Consider the following 24,531-nt stretch of genomic DNA (forward strand, 5'->3'; position numbering starts at 1 on the left):
CTGATATCCATCTGTAAAAAAACCTATGTTTCAACTGTTATTAGATAAGTCGACATTAAGTGAAACCATTTTGTGTAGTTCTGTACCTGCATTTCTTAGTGCTTGGCCCTTACTGTCCCATGCTATCAGCTTGATAAGAATGTATGTGGTACAACATCTATAGAAAAATTGTAGTCACTGTAATCACAACTGACAGTACACACCTGTAGACGTAAGTATTACCAGTATTTTCAGGGCTATCATCTACAATGCCACTAATAGAATGTTTTTCTCTCTCCATCTCCCCACCCCATATCTTAATTTATTCATTACTGTTATGTACTATTATGATTTAATATTAACATAATTTGTTAAACTAATTATGAAAAATGTGGTTGGTTATTGTTATGTGTTATTATGATTTAATATTAACGTATGCTGTTAAATTAACTATTGTGTTGGTGTTATGGTTTACTTCACACTGGCACGATGTTACCATACTGACTGTTATGTTATTTAATGTTGCATTGCACATAATATACATTAATAAGTATTTGGATTAATAAATCCAATGTTCCATTCTGTTGATACTAACAATGGTTTGATTATTACTAACTGTAACATATTGCTATACCTCATTTACCACAGAACGTCAATGTAAGCTGGTTCCAGCTGATTCCCCTACCTTGCCTCAACCAGTTGTGACACCGCGTCCCAGCATGTCTGACATTCAGACCGGTGGTGCCTCCTCTACTGCCCCTGCACTACCTGCAGTGTCAGGTAGTACCACCCCACAGGATGGGGCTGGGCCCCCCTCTGAGAGTGGTGTGAGAAGGGGAGTTGTGACCCAGGGTGAGTTGGCAGTCCTGGTGCACAGGATAGTCCACCATGGCTATGACCACTGCCTGAGCTGTATTGAGGACATGCTGGCTAACCTGGTGGGCAGCCTCACCCTGGTGTACAGCCTCCAGCACAGCCACCCTCAGTGCAGTAAAGGAGCAGTGCTGACAGTCCCATGGAGGATATGAGTCATACTGCTGCTGTCAGGAGGCACATTGGGACTCAGATTCCACAGCACTCTCCCTATCCAATGTGTTCACCCCCTCATGTGTGAAACACCACACCTGTCTGCTGTCTTGTCTGTTTGCAAATGAATCCTCACCTACCCAACTTACCTCCCCCACATGTACCTATGTTCATCCCCAGAATTACACTCTCACCTTAAAAAAATGGGCACCTGTCCCCAAAAAAAAAAAAAAAAAAAAAAAATATATATATATATATATATATATATATATATATATATATATATATATATATATATATATATATATATATTTATATTGTCCCATACATAGCTCTCTATTTTGCACACATTTACTGGACACATGTAATTTGGTCCCATTAGCTTGACAATGCATTTATTTTGTCGCCACCCCTCTTTCTGGGGGTGACTGTTCAAATTCAGATGCAAATCTTTTAAAGTAGACAGTTGTTGCCATTGAAGAAATGAATTGCCATGGTTCTTTCCAACACCCTTCCTGCACATCCTCACCTGCCTTTCCCTATGTTTTTCCCCCTGTTTGCCCCCATTTCGCCACTTTCCTATCTCCCCTTTTTTTCTTTTCTTTATATTTTTGTAGCATGGCATTGTGCAGTGCACTGCACTGTGCAGCTTCACTTAGCTCAGCAAAATAGAGCTATAATGACTGTATGTCTTTATCACATTGTAAAACACATGTAGAAAAGAAACACCTCTACCATGTATCAAACCTGAGTGCATCACACCTACAGCACACTGCATTAACCCACCACACCACGCAACTCTTTGTTAAAACATGTGGTGTAAACAAAACATAAGTAATAGGCAGTTACAGTCATTAGGCATGTTTCAGCTGAGTTGCATGCCTCGATGCACACAAAAACTGGAATAACAAGTAATGGAAAAAATGGGTGTGTACCTTGGACTCTGGTGCAATAGTACACCACTAGACAGCCAAAGACATGATTATGGATGTAAGTGAGGCCTGTGACAGCACGTAAATATGCCCTTTTATCAGCAACATGTAGAAAGACACCTGCTAAGGCATCAATGACAAAGTACATGTACAACCAGGTCCCTGGTGCAGAAATACAGCCATATAAAGCCATGCACATACTGATAGATGTAGACAATGTTTGTCACAGCCTGTATATGTGCAGATTTATCTTGCAGATACACCACCTTTAGCAGTGACTTAGTAGCTCAGTCTGTTAAATGCCTTGTATACAGTACATTTTTGCCACACGCAGTCCTGCATTTCAAGTACATTATTTTGAAGACAGCAATTAATGAATTACTCATGCACTCTTTATCCACACAAAGCATTGGAAATGTAATAACTGCTTTTCAGTGCTGGAAGTCACATGCCTGCAGGTAGGGACATACTTCACATATCCATATAGCATAACTATATGTCTCCTAGTACTCTGTTAGTGATACAGTTGCCTAACATACATACCATAAACACATGCCTTACTTGGAGTGTAAAAGGTATACTCACCCTGGATCTGCCTCTACAGCAAGGCTGACACATCTGATACTACTAAACCTACAGCTTGTCATCCTCCACAGTGTTCACACCCTCTGCCTATGTCTATTACCTGCAGCAGCAGCTGCAGCCTGTGGTACACATAGCTCTATGTAAAGTTTTCTGTTATAGACCTACCCTCTCCAACGATGTAGTCTCCTCACCCCAGTAATGTTGATCACAACATATCAGAAAGGGGCTGTAATCTACATGAAGCACTTATATATTGTACAGTGATTGCATGTCATTGGCTAATGATAGTGCAGTTCAGTTGTTTAGGCTGCAATTAGCATATCAGAGTCACAGATTGGTTTACAGGCAATTACCTGCCAATGAGCAGCATGTTAAAACTGCAAGCAGCTGGCTATGGGGAAACAGTCTGTATGAGACTTTCTCAAACAGAGCATGCCTTTGTGAAACTTTACCAGACACACATTTCAACAGAGGAGTATTGCACTCTAGCAGATATGTAACTGTTTTTTGTGTATAACAGGATGCAGATGGGAGGATAGTGGTATGGGGAATAGGGATTACAGCAGTAAGTCTGTCTTAGACCTGTGGTAATTACATGTCAGTGATACCCTGCTGACTTACACCTACAGGGATGTACAATACATCAGGGTTGCATTGTCTTTTGTCACTGTGGCACATTGGTGTTGTCAAACTGTCCCTATATAGTGGTTATAATAGCACACTGATATTTGTCTGGTGCTGGTCTTATGACATATTATTGGGAGTTTGGCCTTAGGTGACACACCACAGTGGACCGGAGTGTTGGGTGTATGATCATGCAGCAGAATCTTTAATGGCACACAGGGAGATATCTTGGTAATGATACTATCTGGGTTGTATCCACACATGCAGTATGTTGTCACACTGTGGGGTATGACATGTGTGAGCAAGCAGTGGATAATGCCAGTCATTTTGCTCTTGCTGTATCTTTACAAAGTGGACATCCATGTATATGATCCTGTAATGTGTTTCCCTTTTGGTGTCTTTCAGGAATAATGCATCATAGATGCCATGCCCCCTTCTCAGATATAGAGAATGAACTAGTATTTGAAGGACTAAAGCAGCATTGCCACATCCTCCTATGCAGGGGAGGCATAACAGGGAACATCAGGCTGCATTGTGGGCAGACCTTGTCTAGGAGATGAATGCACATGGTCAGCAGGACAGGACATATGAGCAGGTTCAACACCATGCAACTAACATGGTGAATGCTGCACGATGAAAAACAGCTGATGTAGCCAGGGATCGTGCCATCACTGCTGGAGGTCTTGAAGTGGAACAACTACTCATGACCACTGAGGAATTCCCGGCAAACTTAGGGAAACATGGCAGCTCCGATGCATCCGTTACACCATACATTGAGGAGGTGGGTGCCACAGTGCCCACAACAGAGGAGCATGTAGGTAAGCTTACTGTGAGCACCATTGTAATATTGTATCAGTCATTCTGTCAGGCTGTACATACCTTTATGTGGGTGTCAGGTCTAGGTTCTTTGGGGTGGTTTAAGCAAAGTTGTACACACATACTCAGAATGTCACCAATACATCAAGTAACACAGTAGCTACTATGCATGTGAGATACATGCAGTTATTACCTTGCTGTGCTGCAATATGTGGTGGTACTGAAATTACCTCAGCCTCACCTTTTTACATGTCCATCAGATGTTGTCTCAGGCCATGGTCCTGCTCCTAGTAAGCTTTGTTATGGAACATATATATGCTATTAAAGCTAATGGCCAGAATAATGGCCTATGTACAATTAATGTTGAGTGTAACCACAGTAGAATGTCTGTATGTTCAAGTCTGGAACATTTACCTAAGGTTCCTAGAGTGTGTTATCACACGACTGTAACTGAATGAACAGAAACACTTGTGCAGTTATACTTAAGAGTGAATAATCCAACATGCCTCTTAAAAACAGAAAGTTTGATGGTACATACCTTAGGCATTGAAACATGTATTTCTATATATTTGTTAAGATAGGTGTACTGGGTTTTATGTGTTGTTTTATTAAGTATAGTGTCATACTGCATAACTAAAAGGTAAATTGTACTGGTCAAGTTTTACTTGATTTACCTTGCATGCTTGTTATAGAGGCCTTGAGGTGAATGTGTATTTTGTTGTGAGGAAGTCTGTTATGCATGAAAGCGGAGATGAGAAGATGGGAGACTGGTAATGCAGTTGTGGATCCCCACTATTATGAGTCTTTGTGGATTTTCCATTCATAATAGTGCAGGTGGTAATGTGCTGCTGTTGTCTTTGTTCCCACAGGTGACCAACAGGGTTGGGATCTCTCACTCACGCAACCTGATGTCAGTGTCTCTTTGGACTCTGATGATGATGGTGGCCACAGTGAGGCACAGGTGGGGTTTTCTGGGGCTGAATCCACGTCAGACATTGACATTCCTCTTCTGCCCCCATGGTGACTGCACACAGTCAGTATGCCCACACATATCCAGTCTCCAGAGGCCGTAGATATTGGACAGTCAGAGGGTGGAGACATTGAATAGGACAGTGTGGCAACTATGGCTTCAGTGAGTGTAGACACTGGCCATAGCCAAAGAGCTGGTGAGGTCCCACCACACAGGTGGATTGACAGGGGTGCTTATAGGAGGACTGTTGTCCATCCACCACCTGTTGCAGGTGTCACTTCACTGGTCACTCAGCACATGTTTTGGGCTGTCATGGAGGCACAGGCATGTTCTGAATGGAACACCAGATGTTTGCTTAGGGTTATTGATGCAGCACAGTCTGACATCCGTGACTGCCTCCACCACATTAGGGACACCCTGGATTGGTTCACTGATGCAGTGGACAGATGGTGGGCTGAGACAGTGTCTGTCTTGGACTGCACATTGTCTGTGTTGGGACATGTGGTTGGAGTAGGGCGTTGGACCCATGGATGTAGGTCAGTAACATAATTTGGTAAGAGTCCATGCAGCTATGTACAGTTACGCTCCCATAGTGGCAGTACATCCAGCGCTACAGAAGGTAGTGTGTCTGTCCACATCACAACATGGCAGGTCATGGGCTCGTGGTCCCAGGTGGTCCCGTGAAGGATATGGTCCCAGCAGACAGCAGTCACTGTCAGGTGCTTACACCACATCTGACCTTGGGCATGGTGGTGCCAGTGCAACTCATGGCAGAGCTAGTTCCCGGGTTTGGGGCCAGAGACAGTGAACTGTCAACTCTACCATGTATGGTCCAAAGCTGTCAAATATACAAACATGTAGGGCTAGCACTAAGCTTGACACTCACACACTACTATCACATGCAGGTCACCTACAGATACACACAGCACCTCTCCATGGTCCATCTAACACGGACCCCTCCCTGACTCATACACATGCTGTTGACCATTTGGGCCAGCCTAGGGCTCCAGCACCCCCACAAAACACCCTGAGCAAGTGAGGATAACTGTGCCACATCCCTGTTGTCCTTCCCATTGATGCAGTAAATGAAGCTATGTGTCTGATGCACAGGGTAACTACATTACTTGACATGTACTTGAGTAATGCACTATAGTTTTGCCATGCCACTTGTAGTGGTTACCAGACTGACAAACCAAAATAATGAATCCCAAAATAATGAAATTTCAAAATACTGAGCACATTTGTAATGCAGGAGGCAAGCTCCCCTGCACCTCTCATGTGGGGGGCTGCACCCTCCACACGCCCTGGTAACTATATATACCAACTCGAAGACTGGACAACAGTGAAGAAGGGAAAATTCTATCATTTAGTATTTTGAAATTTCAGTCTTTTGGGATTCAGTCTTTTGGTTTTCCAGTCTTCTGAAGTATACCCATGCTGGCATGTGTCATGAGTAAGCAACATACTGTTGTGTACCTTATGTTGTATGATGTTGTACTGGCGGCATTGTTACATAATGACAGGTATGTCACAGACCTGTGTATGTTTCTGTTCCAGGAGTCTGAAGGGATAACTTATGGACACACGGTGGCAGTAAAGCAACACCTGATGGCATGGCAGCACAGCAGAAATATGACTTCAGCAAGGTACAGCAGTATACATGCATGGCTCCATAGGTTCATATGTGCATGACAGTCTAACAAGAACAATGGTGGCAGTCAATGTACTCATGCATTCATAATATGTGATAAGGTCTGCTACCCCTGATACCTGTCACCTGTGTTTTCGGAACTTATACAGCTACAAGCTGTGGAGATGGAGTGTATCCATCAACAAATATCATGTGTATGGTTCTGACAGCTGGCCAAAATCAGTTATGATTGTTATGTTCTGCATCCCATTGTGTAACCTCCACATGATGTGTCTCACAGAAGATATGTGCTTTATATTCATGGGGGGGCTGTTTCATGTAGGGTGTACTGCCTGTGTTACATAGCAGTCTCCCCAGTATGTACTATGTATACCATGTTGATGTTGTAGGTGTGTAGAACACAAGAGACATGTGTTACTTCTGTCATGGCAATGCGGGAGGTACATGGTGGGATCTGACACTTCCCTGTATGGGGACATACACATCCCTTTCAAAGCATTTAGGAGACAGACTACATTTGTATGGTCATAACACAGACTCCATAGGACATGTTATCTACACTGTGTATTGGTGTGCCATGGCACTTGGGTGGCTGCTACAGTTGCATGATATGTCTGTGTGGTAGCATGGCGAGGGTGGCATTGCACACAAATATAGGCATGCTGGCCACCAGATTCAGTATAGCAGTGACAGTCTGACATTTACATCCAAAACCTGTTGGTATAGGTGGTACAATAATGAATGCATCCCCACATCCTAATGAACAGTGACCGTCAAAGGGTACAGTACAGTGTGTCCCTACCTTCATGTGTAATGGCTTGAGTGTGTGTGTGGTGTGTGGACACTACAATATTGTGCTGGAGTGGATGATATCCCACAGGGTAGTGTTATGCAATGGTTGGCATGTTACTTGTGTCAGTGGCTCAGACAACAACTGAATGTGTCATAAGCCATTCTGGATAACTGTTGGGTCTGTGTGGGAGTCATTGACAGCTCTCAATATGCAACCACTTGCTAATGTACCAGTCAGAGGTCACTGACAGTGGCTGTGGCTGCAGGGAGGGAATACCTAGAAGGGGCATGCCATTAATAACAGATGGCAAATCCCACCGGTGAGTGACATCAGTGCAGCACAGGTCTCCCAATGATATGTTCCTAGGGTATGAATCTCAGACACATGCCTATGCACAAGCTGATATACTGCTCTGAACATGATGAACACAGTTTCCAGCATGGCCTGCTTCCCTAATATACACATAAACCTTGTCAGGCCAAAGATGGTGGGGTGAGACTGCTGTCCGACATCCATCACATAGTGTAACAGTCATAGGGCTCCACCAGTCACAGTCAGTAGCCATTATCTGGCATTGAGCAACATTAACAGTGTTTGGCCCAATGTCAGTAGGTGTACAACAGTGTTAATGCTGGTATCCATGGTGACCCCTATCATGGCATTTCAGGTGACATGGCTCAGCAATCTGAGGACACAACTTGGCACTACATGTTAGTTGTCATCTATAAAAGTAAGCATTGCAGGTACTTCCATACACACCTCCAGGCTGGTCAAACAGTATGACACACAGGACACACTCCAAGTGCAGTTAACTGGTGACAAAACACCTATTCAAATTATAGCTAGCTACAGACCCACAGCCATGACTCAGCATGCTCACTTCACCTATCTGTACTTACCTGAATCCATCAAGATTCAACCCTCTACTCTGATCCTGGGTGACTTTAACTACCGAACCATAGAGTGGAAGACCTATTCTAGCCCAGACATGAATGCCCAGAGATTTCTCAACTTTGTCAGTGCCAATGCATTGAATCAGTTGGTCGACACCCCTACAATAGGTAAAAATATCCTGGACCTAACCAACATGAGTAGCCACTGCAGCACTCCTACAGCGTCATCCTCCTTGGTAAGATCTGACCATAAAGAGATCACTTTTGAAGTCACCATCTCCCTTGACACACCCCCCCCCCCTTGTCAGGGTCAAATGAAAAAACTTTTCCAAAGCTGACCACAATCTCCTCAGAGTAGGTATAAGCAGCTTCACAGCCACCATCCCTTCAGTTAGAACTAGCATTAATGTCCAAGCCTACACCAAAACTATATGAGCACATACATAGCTGTATGGACTCAGCAATACCTGGCAGGACCAAATCATCTTCCTCAAGGAAGAGTAAACCTGTCTGTTGGACAGCAGAAATAAACAAACTCTATAATAGAAGGAAAGAATTGCTGTCCAGGGCCAAGAAGAATCAGATGCCAAGTTGGAAGCAATCTATCCTTTGTCTGAACCAGCAAATAAGGTCACTGGTGAAATCCTCTAAGGCTAACTTTGAGTCTAAATTGGCCACATCCATCAAGGACAATCACAAGGCCTTCTTCATATATGTCAACAATCTCAAAGGCAACACCCAAATCTGCTCTGAACTGGTGATCAATAACAACACAAACGTCATAGATATAGCCAACCTGCTGGCAGACAGGTTCAGTGAAAACTTCACCCCCCTGTCCCCCACATCAGTAAACCAGGACATCCTCTACACCTGCCACCCTCCCCTCATCACCAGAAAACATGTCCTTAATGCCCTCTCAAAGGCAAAAAATACAGTCTCCATGGGACCTAATATCATCCCTGGCTGTATCCTACATGAACTCAGACATGAGCTCTCAGCTCCATTAGACACCCTATTCAACCAAAGCCTGAGCACTGGCTTAATCCCAGCTGAATGGAGTTCAGCCAATGTCATCCATCTGCACAAAGGTTGAGCATCCACTGACCCAGGAAATTATAGGCCCATCAGCCTAACTAGCCTGATCTACAAGGCCATGGAGCTCATTATTACAGACCTTATAAACAAGGACATTGGCAACCTCCAAATGCTTGACCCCACATAGTTTGGTTTTGTCAAAGGGAGATCATGCCTGTTAAACTTGGTCGACTTCTTCGAAACAGTCACCAAAGCCATGGACAAGGGGAAAACAGTGCACATCATATACCTTGACCTAGCCAAAGTCTTTGACACTATTCCCCACTCGGACGTAATAGGTAAACTCTCCCAGCTAGGCATGAACCCATATGTTCAGACACAAAAAAGACGCTAAAAATTTAATGAATAAAGCTTTCGGGTTATCCACCCTTCATCAGTACATAAAATTATTGAGTTTTTCACAACTTTAAATAGAGGTCCAATTAAAATCACATGATCCAGCCAGCCAAACAATTTCAACTTATGATCTAACATTTAAATCAGTTCTTAAAACAACATTAACACATACTATAAAAACACTCAAACAATAAATATATTATACCTATCTGAATATAATGTGGTAAAATATGTAAACAAACATTTAAAATAATGAGGTTATGAAACATAAAACAGGTGTAAATGTATGGGTGAATAGAATAAATTGAAAAATATTCATCAAATATTTTCTCTCTGTTTCTTAATCAATGCTGGTTTTATACTGACTGTGTTATTCAAACCTGGTGATGAATCTGCTTGCATCCTAGTAATCCATTCATATTCCCTTAACTCAAGTATATTATTCATATCTCCCCCTCTTAAATCTGTATTTAGTACACTTACACCTCTAAATTTAAAAGTATGTGTATGAAAGTCTGAAATATGTTTGTATAATCCATTAGTTAATACTTCCCTTCTTATTTCTGACTTATGCTCAATTATACGGTCCTTTAATTTTCTCATTGTTTTTCCAATATAAAATGCCACGCATACTGTGCATGTTGCCAAATACACTAATTTTGATGTATTGCAATTTACTGAACAATTGAAAATGTATCTTTCTTTAGTAACAGGATGTTGATATTCCTCCACTATATCATAAATGTCCACACAGCATGTACAGTTGTAGCATTTATATGTTCCCATTTTATACTGATGTGTTGTTTCCTTATTCCTAAAGTCTTTATAACACAATATTTAAGTGTTTCCTGATTCCTATATGCAAACTTTGGCTTTAATCCTATTAGATCTTTAATCTTAAAACCAGTGTTGATTAAGAAACAAAGAGAAAATATTTGATGAATATTTTTAAATGTATTCTATTCGCCCATACATTTACACCTGTTTTATGTTTCATAACCTCGTTATTTTAAATGTTTGTTTATATATTTTACCACATTATATTCAGATAGGTATAATATATTTATTGTTTGACTGTTTTTATAGTATGTGTTAATGTTGTTTTAAGAACTGATTTGAATGTTAGATCATAAGCTGAAATTGTTTGGCTGGCTGGATCATGTGATTTTAATTGGACCTCTATTTAAAGTTGTGAAAAACTCAATAATTTTATGTATTGATGAAGGGTGGATAACCCAAAAGCTTTATTCATTAAATTTTTAGCATTTTTTTGTATGTGAATTTAAAGAAATTTTGCAGTTTCATCAAAAGTTTTGGTTATGAACCCATATGTTACCAGATGATTGGCTAAATGGCTCACTGACAGAACTCACTCTGTCAAAGTAGGGGAAGTCACCTCTAGTAGTAGACCCATAATGAGTTGTGTACCCCAATGATCGGTCCTGGGGCCTCTACTGTTTGGGATATACTTTTCTGAGGTGCAAACCAAAACCAGTGGTCTGTGGCTGACCAAGTTTGCAGATGACTGCAAGCTGGGCACTGTCTTAAATTCCACTAGTGATGTGAACATCCTCCAAGAGGGCCTTACCCAAACTAATGATTGGTACCAGAATCATAGCCTCAAACTGAATGCCAAGAAATGCATCATTATTCCCTTTGGGGAAAATGTCATCCTCACTAATTATGACATTAATAACAATGTACTAAGCATACAATCAGTTGTGAGGGACTTGGGCACCCAGGTTGATAGCAACCTGACTTTTGAACACCATGTTGCCTCCATTGTACGGAAGGCTTTCTACATGGCCCACCTCATAAATAAGGGTATTTCATCCAGAACAAGGAGGTCATAACATCTTGTACTCCTCCCTTATCAGACCCAGTATAAAGCACAATGCCTCCTTCGGCATGTACCTTGCCAAGCACATGCAGCAGTTGGAGAGACCACAGAGGTTCCTGAACAGGAAGATTCAGGGTCTCAAACACCTATCCTATACAGATAGGCTAAAAGCCCTGTCCCTCTACTCAGACTAATACAGACTGCTCAGAGGTGACCTGCGTCTGGCATACAAGGCCATTTCAGACCCAGCCTTGATGGAGTTGCTGCATATCTGTATGACAAACTCCATTCATGCAAAGCACATGCAAGGCCTTAACCTGGTCCGTGACATTAATAGGACTTGTTGGCAGAATAGATTTGTGTCCCAAAGACTTCCCCATCTGTGGAATAGACTCCCTCTCCATGTCAGGCAGAGTACCTGTCTAGCCCTCTTTAAGAGGAACTTGGACGACTGCATGAGAAACAGAAAATACACCCCTGGGATCCCACCTGTGCCCCTGCTAGGCAGGGGAAACAGGTGCTGACTTTGAGGGAACATGGGCAAAATTCTTGGCTAGGCTTATAAGGGCCTCTGAGCCAATAGCCTAGTATCATCATATGAACCTATGAAGAGGTGAGTCATGCAATATGTATGTACAGACCATGGACAAATGTGTTAGGGAAGTGTAATGTGTGCACACTGTGTTTCCTACCTGTACTGAGGCTCCCTTGCTAAATTATGGTCCAGGTTCTTACCTACACTGTTCTGGAGTGGTGCCGTGACATCTCCACATGGGAATCCAACATGTGTGTTGCAATATGGGTGACCACTACAGTACCTCCAATGTGAGGGACACCCTGGTGGGATCTGACCACATGACAGTTTCCTTAGAACTACCAGCACATACCCCCCTTGCAGACAATACAGACATATATGTCAAGAAAGCCATTTATTGCTTCCTGTAGGATACTTGACATAGCATGACTGCACCTCCACCTTCAGATGGGATAGGCATGTCTGCAGAGCTCTACACCTGTGCAGTTTGTCATCAACATTATGACTGCATGAACTTGCCTATACAGGACAGGATGGGCACAGGCTTGTCATTGTTTAGCACACCTGACTGGCGGACAAGTGCCACTAGCAGGTTGTGCAACAACAGGTGGACATTGCTGTGTGAAAGTTGGGGTGGGAGTGCCCCCTAACATGGTGCCACAACCTCCTCAGGTAACAGCAGCACATAGTGTTGTTGTGATGTTATGTAGACATGCTAAGTGACACCTGTTGCCACTCACACAAAGCAGGACTGGGTCACACAGTGTAGTTACATGTGTAATCCCAAAGGACAGGTCCAGATAGTCACTGACTGCAGATGTTATGATGCCACATACAATGGGTCTGTGCTCATAGCTAACCTGTATTCCCACACTGTCTGCATCATGTACACTCCCTAACTCCCACCACATGTGGCCCATCACATTCCTACAACCTGTCCCATGACCACCATATTGGCAGAGCAATTTATAACTGGCCTCACAATGGTAGACACACAGCATCTAATGCAACATTCCAGGCTGAATCCCATCTGTGATCTGACAAGGGTTACTAACACCATTGGAGAAGCCATTGTAGTCATACTGACACCGCTATCTGCACACCAGCTGAGTGGACTGCAGCTCTTCTTCTACCCTTGCACAGAGGTGGTGCATCCACCCAGCAACATAACTATACAACTCTTTGTGTAAATATCCATATCTGTATGCTCATAAGGGCAATCATCATGGAGCTGATCAGCACACATATATGTGGTGTAAACACGGTTGAGTGTAAATACTTTGGATGTGTGACAGGGGTTGCATGACCGTTACACATGGTGGACATTAACGAGGCAGTCAGCAGGGACATGGGTGAGGGTACATCAAGCTGTACAACCCCCATACTAAGCCAAGCCATCTGACTATGCCACCCGTTCAGGCAACATGTACAAAGCACCCACTTAGGCATCTACAATACTGTCACTGTAGGGGTCACTACATGGCTCATTGATGGCAAGCATGTGCAGCATAGGAACATCTGACTCCAATAGCTGATCTGTAACCAGCAGTGCTCAACAGGGCACAGCCCTGGGTCCTCTACTGCTTGGACTGCATGTCACCACAGTACACGCAAGTACTGAATGACTGTGGCTAACAATGTTGGCTGATGCCTGCTAATTGTGAGCACTCATAGTCTCTGTGTAATATCAGTATCCTGAAAGAGGGTTTTGCAGACATGCCTGGTGACATACTAATGGCCATAAACTCTGAGTAAATATATATGTAGTATCATTTCCATCAGGTAGACCTATAACCCCAGTAAGTAGCACATTAGTCCCAACATGTGATGTACATACTTAGGGTTGAAAAGTGGGAATACAGACCTAACCACACAGATGTACTCCTAATGTGCCTCAGATCACCATGTCTCTACAGTGGTATGGCAGGACTCATATGGCATAGCAGAGGCCACAGTCACCAGTAGGTGACATACTCATAACCTCCACATACTCTTTCCTCAGCATGCCAATATCTGAGTGCAATGGTCATTTGGTGATTTACCTTTCCAAGCTGTACTGGCACTTGTACACAGCAGTATGGTGCCTCACAAGGTCACCTCACATCTTTAGTATGTGCTCACTGCCAATTATCTGCAATGAGTGTCATTGCTGTCTGTGGCATGTAGACTACTCAGATGTGATCTGTGTCTTGCATACAGGGCAAAGTGTGACCCTGCTGGAGAGCATATGCTGCAAACTTGTAGGGAGCATAGTAGATAGATAACACACCATATGGACATTAACCTACTATGTGATGTTAGTACTACATGCTTGTTGTTGACATTTGTCTAGCAGACATAAACACACCCTTGAAACAGACATTGCCTAATTCTACACAGAGCACCTCAGTGCACCTTAGCACATGCCATCTGTATTATTGGCTGAGCAACCATCACCTCAACACACAGTGTCTGTCTGAGTCCCTCTTGGACTGGGTCAATGTGTGCTGATGCTGTGCTGAGGAATATACAGGTGTCTGTGAATGTGAGGACTGTATGGCCATTATCCTAGTTAAGTTCATATATCCTATGGCTCCCAAACATGATGCATAATGCTGTAACAGCCTCACACACCAACATTGCCACATTCAGGCTAGCACCAGTTCCACTCACTGCATACAATACATGTCAAATCACACATGTAGTGCAGGTTGGCTATATGTGATTACAACCCTTACATATGTACTGGAACACACTACAGATCACAGTACCCAATGCACACAGCACACCTCATGTCTGCTAGTACTATCAGTACAGAAAATATAATGCTTGTTGATATCAACAAGCCTTGTTGTGGTCAGTCATTTGGGGGGAGGACACATCACCTGCTACAAATAAAATAATGCAAAACTACCTATGTCTACATTACGAAGGTTATCATATGTCTGCCATCAGGATATACACACACACCCAATGTTGGTGAAATTAAATTAGAACCCCTGCATATCTAGTCTTATACACTATAGACTACTGTACTTATTGCATGTGTTGTGGCTTACATATGATACTCTATCCTGTCAGCTGGTAGTCGTAAGGTGGCTGACATCATCAGGCCTTGTAGAAGAGGGCAGTTTGGAAGCCAGCAGCAAGTTATCAGCTAAAAAAAGTGCATAACCATTGTTAGATAGCCCCTGAGAACTGTCCATTGTTTTGCAGAAGAGTACACACACACACACACACACACACACACACACACACACACACACACACACACACACACACACACACACTAGTAAGTGGGCTGGAGTGAGACTAGAACCCCTACCTAGCTAGGCTTATATACTATAGGTTCCAGTACTTATCACATGCACCATGAATACATCTGATAATGTGCTCTCAGCAGGTAGTCTTAAGGTAGCTGACATCATCAGGCCTTGTAGAAGAGGGCAGTTTGGAAGCCAACATCAAGTTATGGGCCCAAAAAGTGCATAACCATTGCAGCCGGACAGCCCATGAGGACTGTCTGTTGCTTTGTAGAGTTATACACACACACACACACACACACACACACACACACACACACACACACACACACACACACACACACACACATCAAGTGGGCTGGAGTGAGGATAGAACCCCTACCTATCTAGCGTTTTACACTATAGATCACAATACTTATCACATATGCCACAGGTTAAGTCTGCTGTATATGTGTTTGCAGGCATAGTACTAGTGCATTACACAAACTAGGCTTGTGTTGAGCAGCATCTATGGCCTGCAGGATGATATTGATTGGTGCTGTTACCTGCATTTAGTATCCTAGCAGTGTGATAAGTGTTGTTATCCTAACTATGTGTGTACAGTTACCAGTATGGCCATATGTGGCTGCTTGCAGTTAGACAGGTGAAACTGTGGACAAGAACAATGTGACATGTTCATACGTGACACCATTATACATTAACAAATGAATAGGAAGACACAGAGACAGCTGATATATCCAGTTCAAAACTTTTACTGCAGTGCAACAAAACACAAGTGCTTTCACCAAATAGGCATCATCAGTTGTATTACAAAAGCACTAACAAACACACCCCTATTTATACATCAAATGTCACATGATAGAAATTCAAATTTAAAACCACACATTTAAAGACACAACACATATAAAAGACATATAAATTTAATTTAAAAATATACATAAATAATGCATACTAAAACTATACTTCAATACTAATAACTACCTTCTTAGGGGTATCTTTTTTAATTTAGGTACTAATGGAACTGATTCATTAAGCTCATGTCCTACATCAGCCCTAAACTTCACTATCCATGAGGATTCCAATCCTCGGTCTTAGCATGTATATCACCCTGCCTCACGTTCTCATAAACCCTAGCAATTACTAAAAATTTAAAACCATGACTAGAGTCAGTACTCAAAACATGCTTTGTCAATGCACTAACCACATTACCATTATACATTACACCACTTGGCCATCTGCGTCTGTCTACATGGTGACATCTAGCAGGCAAAGGGGTGTGTACGTAAGTGGATTATGTACTGTTGCACCCTTAGTTTGGATCCTTTGAGCAACATTATGGCTGTGTGATAGTGCAGATTTACTCACCATTATTAGGGTATGTCAGACGATGCAGACACTCACACACACACATATCTCTGTATATAACAGAGATGTATATATAAATGTAGCTCTGTGTGTGTATAATATGTATATGTGTTATGTAGACATATGGGGGAGCCTCTGTATCATTTTAATATGCATAGCTATATATATATTAGTATATATATATTTGACACTACATAGCAATAGACATACTATGCATGAGAGAGAGAGAAACTGACAGCTGGATATGTATACATATGTCTGTATGATCTGTATGTATAGACATTTATACATAACAGGTCATTTAAATGAAGGGGCAAAATAATTGTGCTCATTTTTACTAAGTGTACAGGCATGCCCAGTGGGACTGTCAGTACTTATAATGTGACTCCAGGCCACACTTACCTGTAGTCCAGTTTGGGATTTTGTATGTTATAGGCATTAACATCCACCCTTGTTTCTGCAGTTCTGCTCTTCCCTCAACATGTCCATGGCATTTCCCAGCTGTCTGTTGTAATATGTGACTGAGGTTGGTAAAGCTATACCACCAACAGACTGACAGTCTGCATACCTGTCAACTCTCCTGATTTTCACAGACTGTCTAGAGTTTTGCCATGTATGTTTGGTCTGTTCCTCATATATTTGTGGTCTTCTGGTGATTAATTGAATGTTGACATCAATACATTCTACTAACTACAGACAAACGTTTTTGTTTCACACTTTATATCCTTCAGAACTTATGTAATAATGCAATACCTTTAATTCCAGCATCTGTCTAGGTTTATGTGACCAATCTTTAAAATCTGTCCCTATGTTTGGGCCTTTGTCCACAATATCTTTCTGGCTTTATCCAGATTTCTTGCACCAGAGGTATGACATTTTGTGAAAACACCAACATAGTACTACCTGACATGCAAAAGATGTGAGTAATTTCAGATTAGAACCATCAACACCATCACCCATGCTAGCTTCTCTAGTCCACTGAGCCACACAGGTCACTAGACAGAGAGGATTCATTCATCACACAATCAACAGCATACATATGTACATTGTGGGTCTATATTACGTGGTTGAATGCTTAGCTGAGCGAACACCTAAACATCGACCACATAACAGCAAAGGCAAAAAACAGCAAACAGCCAAATTAATGCAGAGAAAGATTTCCCTTGGCCGTTTGCTGTGTTTTGCCATTTTCTCCACTGTAGACTGATCCTGGAGTTGGTATATTTAGTTAGGGGGCTGTGGGGGGCAAAGCCCACCACTTAGTTTGGTGCTGACAGTTCTGTTTCCCAGCGGTGTTCGCTGTTGTGGGGTTTGATATTATGTGGGAGATGTTTAGGTGTTCACTCACCTAAGCATTCGATCATGTAATATAGACCCATACATTGTTATTCTGCATAAAGAGAGATATACAATGTATGAGCAATATCTATGTTACAGCTCTGAGATTGCCTAGTCTACTTATATACCATAGCTGATTTTCTCCTAAAGTGATTATATGGGTACACTGATGCATTGGGGTGGGGAAACAACAGCACATGATCAGCTTGGGTAGACAGAAGTCCAAATATCATCTGTGCTCACTGTTTAACATCTCCCTTGCCTGATGTCATGAATATTCCAAACATGAGGCTTAGTTTATATTTAGGAACACATACTATTGGCCTGGGTATCCAGTGTCCTATGTGGATGTTAAATCTGACCAAATAGCCCACTGTATTTACTTGTGTAACAGCAGCAGATCCATATATACGATACCTTATTATAGTAGTCCTTACAATTAGTATGTAGGCTAGAGACTTACCTTGCGAATGCAGCAGTGGACAGAAATGTAGCTCAGGGCTGACTCTGATGCAAGCAGTACACAGCCAATACATGGATAGGTACAGGTTGTGTGAGTTGCCTGGCATCAGATATTTTAATATATCTGTGTGGGTAGGAGTAAGGTGTCGGTCCCTAGGGCCCTAGGTTGTCACTGAATGCGCTATGCATTGTCTCTTAGCCAATGCCAGGACCTACTGGGCAAGCCTATGTCTGCCTACAGGTACATCATCAGGGTCTCCTCCTCCGAGTCCTCCTGTGAATGTGGCTGTGGTGACCTAGGCAGTTGTGGAGGGGGCTGTGTATCCCTTCCCTTTGCTAATCCTGCTGCCGCTGTTTTCACAGGATCATATTGTATAGCATAGCATATACTGTGAACATATGTGTACATATGGCTGGAGAGTACTGCAGGGATCCACTAGATATATCGAAGCACCAGAACTGTGACTTCAACAACCCACATGCTCTATGATGTTCCTAGTGTGTGTGTGTGTGTGTGTGTGTGTGTGTGTGTGTGTGTGTCTGCACCTCATTATGGCATTCTTCTATGGGTGTGCATTTATAATGGGTGTCATCATCCACGGTTCCAGTGCATAGTCAGCATCTCCCAGTAAATGGCCATGTGAGATGCCCCCCAGCAAGCATCTGGTACAGCTGTGATGCATGACAGATATGGGAATCGTGATAGCTGTCAGGGCTGAAAGCATACACATTCATGATAATGCCCTGGGCATTGCACACCACCTGGCAGTTGATGGAGTGGTACCCCTTGTAATTGACATAGATTCTACCCTCCTCACTGGGTGGTGTATTGATGTGTACATGAGTGCAATCTATGGCACCCAGTACCTCAGGGTAGTGGGCTACATGGTAGAAGTGTTGAATATTATTTTCTCTTGCCTCAGGGGTGAGAGGAAAATAAATGTGCTCACTGGCATGTGGTTGCATGGCTTCCAGGAACAGGTGGGGTACCCTGGATGCTAATGCCTGTGAGACTCCCATAATGTCCCCAGCTGGTCTTTGGAAGGTACTTGTGGCTATTATACTAAGGGCTGCACATACCTTTGTTTCCACTGAGATGGGTTTGTCTCTGTTGGCTCTGGGTCTGAGCTGAGGGCGGCAGAGTTCAGTGAGTTCTTGTAGTATGTCCCTGCCCACCGTGTAGTGCTCTACAATCTCCAGCTCATGTAGCTCCTGGAAGGTTACCCTGGGCCTGAACATTCTTCTCCTTCTCTGTCTAGGCCTGTTGTCAGCAGCAGCAGAACTGACATCAGCATCTAGCACATGCAGGTGTAGCAGACCTGCAGCAGCCTCTGTCATTCTTTCAGTTAAAATTCCCAAGTCTGCATTCCAATGGTGCAGAGTATGGGGAAAAATTCAGATTGTAAGGTGTATGCATATTTTCTCAACAACAATTGGAACAATATCCCAAACACAGCAAACGTCAAGGTATGGTCAAAGTTTTAATATAAAACAGCAAAAATCTCACAGCGGCATAATAACAGAAAAGCACCCTAACACCTCAGCTTCACATAAACCTTCAAGAAGTACATTCATTACAAAAAATATTTGCCTTATATACCCCCCAGATGCCAATTAAACAATTAATATACAATTACATAAACTTTTAAAGCTACAGTTCCAACTTAATTAAATAACACATTTCCAACAGCAGTCTGTGTTCAGACCCTGTGGAATTAAAGTACAATACTTTAAAATAAAAAGTGTTTCTTCACATACAATAATACATTTCTAAAATAGTCACCGTCCCTTTCTCCCTGTATTTGTTCTTAAATAGTGGCTTTTAAGCCTACAAAATTACCATTGATGTACTTTTTAAAATTTTGAGCTAATGGACTTTCCATTTTACCTACCCTTATATCTCTCAAATGTTGTAATAATCTCTTTTTAAACATTCATTTAGTCTGACCTATATAGTATTTGTCACAACTACACTTAATTGCATAGATCACATTTTCAGTAGTACATTGATATTCCCCTACCATCTGAAATTTAATATTATTCATTTTAGAAAAAGTTTGCACTATATATCTACATCCTGTACAACCCCCCATGGCTTTGTTCCCTTTATTTGAATCTGCTGCAGTAATGTATCATCAGGTTTCTTAAATTTAGTATATACAAACATATCCCTCAGACGTTTTCCTTTTTTATATGAAAAAACAGGACTTTGTTGTGCCAGTCCTTCTAATTCATGAAATCTAGTCAAAAATTTCCAAAAGTGTCCAATAATTTACTTTACCTTCTCACTTAAAATATTATATGTCATAACTATAAAAAAACTATTGTCAGTTATACCATTCTTCTCACTGTAAGGAAAAACCCTGCACATTATATTATGACTATTACCATATATTTCTCTTTTTATTCTATTGACACTTCCCTCTATTACCTACCTATCATATTTTCTTTCAATAATCATGTCCACTGTATACTGCAGCTCTTGTTCAAAATTTTAATTGTTATTACATACTCTTGAAATTCTCAAGAATTCTTCATAAGGTAAGGAATCCAAAGTGATTTTGGGATGACAGCTATTGCCCAACATAAACAGATTAACCACATCAAATTTCCTATGTAAACTTGTCTTTATTCCTTCTCCACCTATCTCCTCTAGTATAATATCAAGAAATGAAATGTTATTCCCAAAATGTAATCCATCAAATTGTATAGAAAATCTATTTTTTTGTAATTCTATTATGAAATAATGAACACATTCAATACCACCATCATAGAGAAATATCAAGTCATCTATAAATCTAAAATAAAGCTTGACATGTTGTTTATAAAACGAATTTGTATAAATATATTCTGTTTCAAACATCCCCATAAATAAATTTACATACACAGGTGCGAATGAAGAACTTATCCCTGTACCTTGTATCTGATAGTACAATTTGTCTTCAAAGCAGAAAAAAATATTCTCTAAATTAAATTTTACCAAATCGATAATATAATGGATTATCACCCAAGTAGATGCTAAGAGCTTCCATTCCATAAATATGTTTAATATTTGTGTACAGGCATTTTACATCAACTGTTACCCAGTACATCTCTTTTTTCCAATTCACCTCTTTAATGTTCTCCAAAAAGTCAAATTAATCTCTTATCTAAGATGGAAGCTGAATAACTTCTTTTAATAAGCATTTATGCAAAACCAATCCCAAATTGTGTAAAAAAATATTTTCTAGCAGACACAGTTCATCTCCCTGGTGGATTAATCAAACGTTTGTGTAATTTGGGTAAACAGTAAAAGTACGCTATTTCTGTTTCAACACTAGATAATTTTTTCTCAACATCATGTTCTGTCCAGTATCCTAATCTAAGCCCTTTATTATTCAAACTCATGTACTCTATTTTAACTTCATCTACTTTAGTACTTGTCACAGTTTCATACACTTGCTCATTCTATAACAACTCATAGCACATCCTACTATATCCTTAAAAACCTCAGCTTTGGCCGGCTAAGAACTTGCTGTATTCAACTGGACGTATAAGAGAATTTAAGTACCTTTATCTGCACTTTTTTTTTCAAAAAAATATAGTATTTAAATTGATTTTAACTGTGTGTTGCAGGAATATTAACTGAACTGGAAGTTAGTCAGTGTTTGCTGAATTTTGTTATTTGCTAGTAATTACAGGTGTGGGGGTAGCCACATTCTTTGATTTCCTGTCCTTGCCTATTTAAGTGGTACAGTGTGAAATATTTTCTGCTTAAAACCCTCAGCTTTGGCCGGCTAAGAACTTGCTGTATTCAACTGGACGTATAAGAGAATTTAAGTACCTTTATCTGCACTTTACAGTATTTAAATTGATTTTAACTGTGTGTTGCAGGAATATTAACTGAACTGGAAGTTTTGACTCTGCTCTTCAGTTAGTCCCACCCACCCTCCCTGTTTTTGTTTTGGTGTTAATCTTGGTGGCCTTGAAACTACATGCCCCTCTTGTAAATTTGTGTTTGGATGCTCCTTCTGGGCCCATCTCATTTGCTCACTCAACTGAGTGCAGTGAGATCATATTCTGATTTCAGGCACTCCTACTGTGTACAAAGAGAGCATCTGGGAAACAGAAAAAAAAATTAAGCTTGTTTCCTGCCTTTCCTGTTAAGTGGTATAGACTATTTGTAGGCTTCTGAGCCCCAAGCCCTTCTGTGTTGGAGGAAGCCTTCTAGCTTAATTTTTTTTTATAACTAGCCAGTTTTCTAGTTTCAGCACTCAAATCTGTTTCTTTGATCTCAGCACTTGTTCAGAAAAAAAAAATTCATCTGCTTTTACTGTACTTGTGTTTCTACCTACTTTATTTTACTTTTGCATCATCTTAAAAGTACTCAATTGTATTTATTACTGCTTGGTGTAACTCATTCTAAGCCTTTTGGTTTAAACACTTGGGCCTTGGACCAGTTGTTTTGCACTGAGAGGGTTTGTGGTCTGCACTGTAGTGGCAGAACAGGTAGCTTACATCCTTCTAGGTTGGGAACTGCTGATTGAGGGCTCAGTGTCTGTTATTCTAAAAGTGTATTAATTCTGGTTTTCAGCACTTGGGCTTTCAGGCCAGTTATTTTACATTAAGAGGGTTCGTGGTCTGCACTCTTGTGGGAGGAGAGGCTGGACTCTGCCCTTCTGAGCTGGGAATTTCTGGTTAAAGGCTTATAGTGCATGCATATCTGAACTGCTTCTTACTGAAGTTGGTGCGCCTTGTTTGCTGTGGCATAGACTGGATTCGGGCCTGCTGGATCTAGCTTTGTTTGTGTAACTTGAGCACTAATCAGGCATTCTCTAAAGTATTCAATTGTATTTATTACTGCTTGGTAGTAACTTGATTAAAGTGTAGCTATCATTCTAAGTCTTTTGGATTAAGCACTTGGGCTTCAGACCAGTTGTTTTACATTAGGAAGGTTTGTGGCATGCACTGTGGTGGCAGGACAGGTAGCTTTCATCCTTCTAAGTTGGGAACTGCTGATTGAGAGCCCAGTGTCTGTTATTCTTAAAGTGTATTAGTTCTGGTTTTAAGCACTTGGGCTTCAGGCCAGTTATTTTACATTAAGAAGGTTTGTGGTCTGCACTCTTGTGGGAGAAGAGGCTGGACTCTGCCCTTCTGAGCTGGGAATTTCTGGTTAAAGGTTTATAGTGCCTGAATATTTGAACTGTATCTTACTGAAATTGGTACACCTTGTTTGCTGTAGCATACAGGCCTGCTGAATCTAGCTTTGTTTATATGCTTGTTGTTTGTTTGCTTGTTATTTCCTGGGCGCTAATTCCACCTAATCGCGGCTTCTCAGCACTTCTGTGGATCACTAGTGATATCTGCATTGCTTACTGTACTTATTTCCTTGTTTCACTTGAAAGAAAGTTACTGTTTGTCGTTTTGCATTTAAGTTACCTGTAACACATTGCACTTAAGTTACCTGGCACTTGCTCACTAAAGCAATTATATAAGTCAGCACTAAAATTAAAAGCACTACACCCTCACTCCCCACTGGCCCTTGTTTTCAATTATTAAGGAATTCCCAATATTATTCTAGCATGTCCAAGGTCAGTTGTCAATCTCCTCTCGGTCCAGCTGGTGAATCTGGGAATCTTGAGGCAATGTTACAACTGCCTCATGTACACAGACAACCCTCTCCTCCTCCCAACAAATTCCAACACATGTGAGAGATGCAACCATATAGCCAAACTGGAGGCTAAGCTCTCTCAACTCAGTACTGGCATAACCAGTCAGGAGGAGAAGGAAACCACACTCACTACAATTCCAGTCTCACATAGACCTACCACGACAGCAAACCAAACACATAATCACACAAAAACATACTTGGGCTCTAAATAAAGATCTGCCTAAGCAGCAGAGACCTCAAAGCAGACACCAAGCAACCGCTACCCCAAAACAAAACACGTGCAACACATATCTCACAAAGCCAGTGTGCCAAACAGTCACAGCCCTTAAGACTAAACAACACACCTGATACACTTGTAATAGGTGACTCTATAAATCAGGCACACTGGCGTCCCACTCA

Source organism: Protopterus annectens, chromosome 8.part0, assembly GCF_019279795.1.
Source record: "Protopterus annectens isolate FY-2018-M chromosome 8.part0, PAN1.0, whole genome shotgun sequence".
In the NCBI taxonomy this organism is placed as follows: Eukaryota; Metazoa; Chordata; order Ceratodontiformes; family Protopteridae; genus Protopterus; species Protopterus annectens.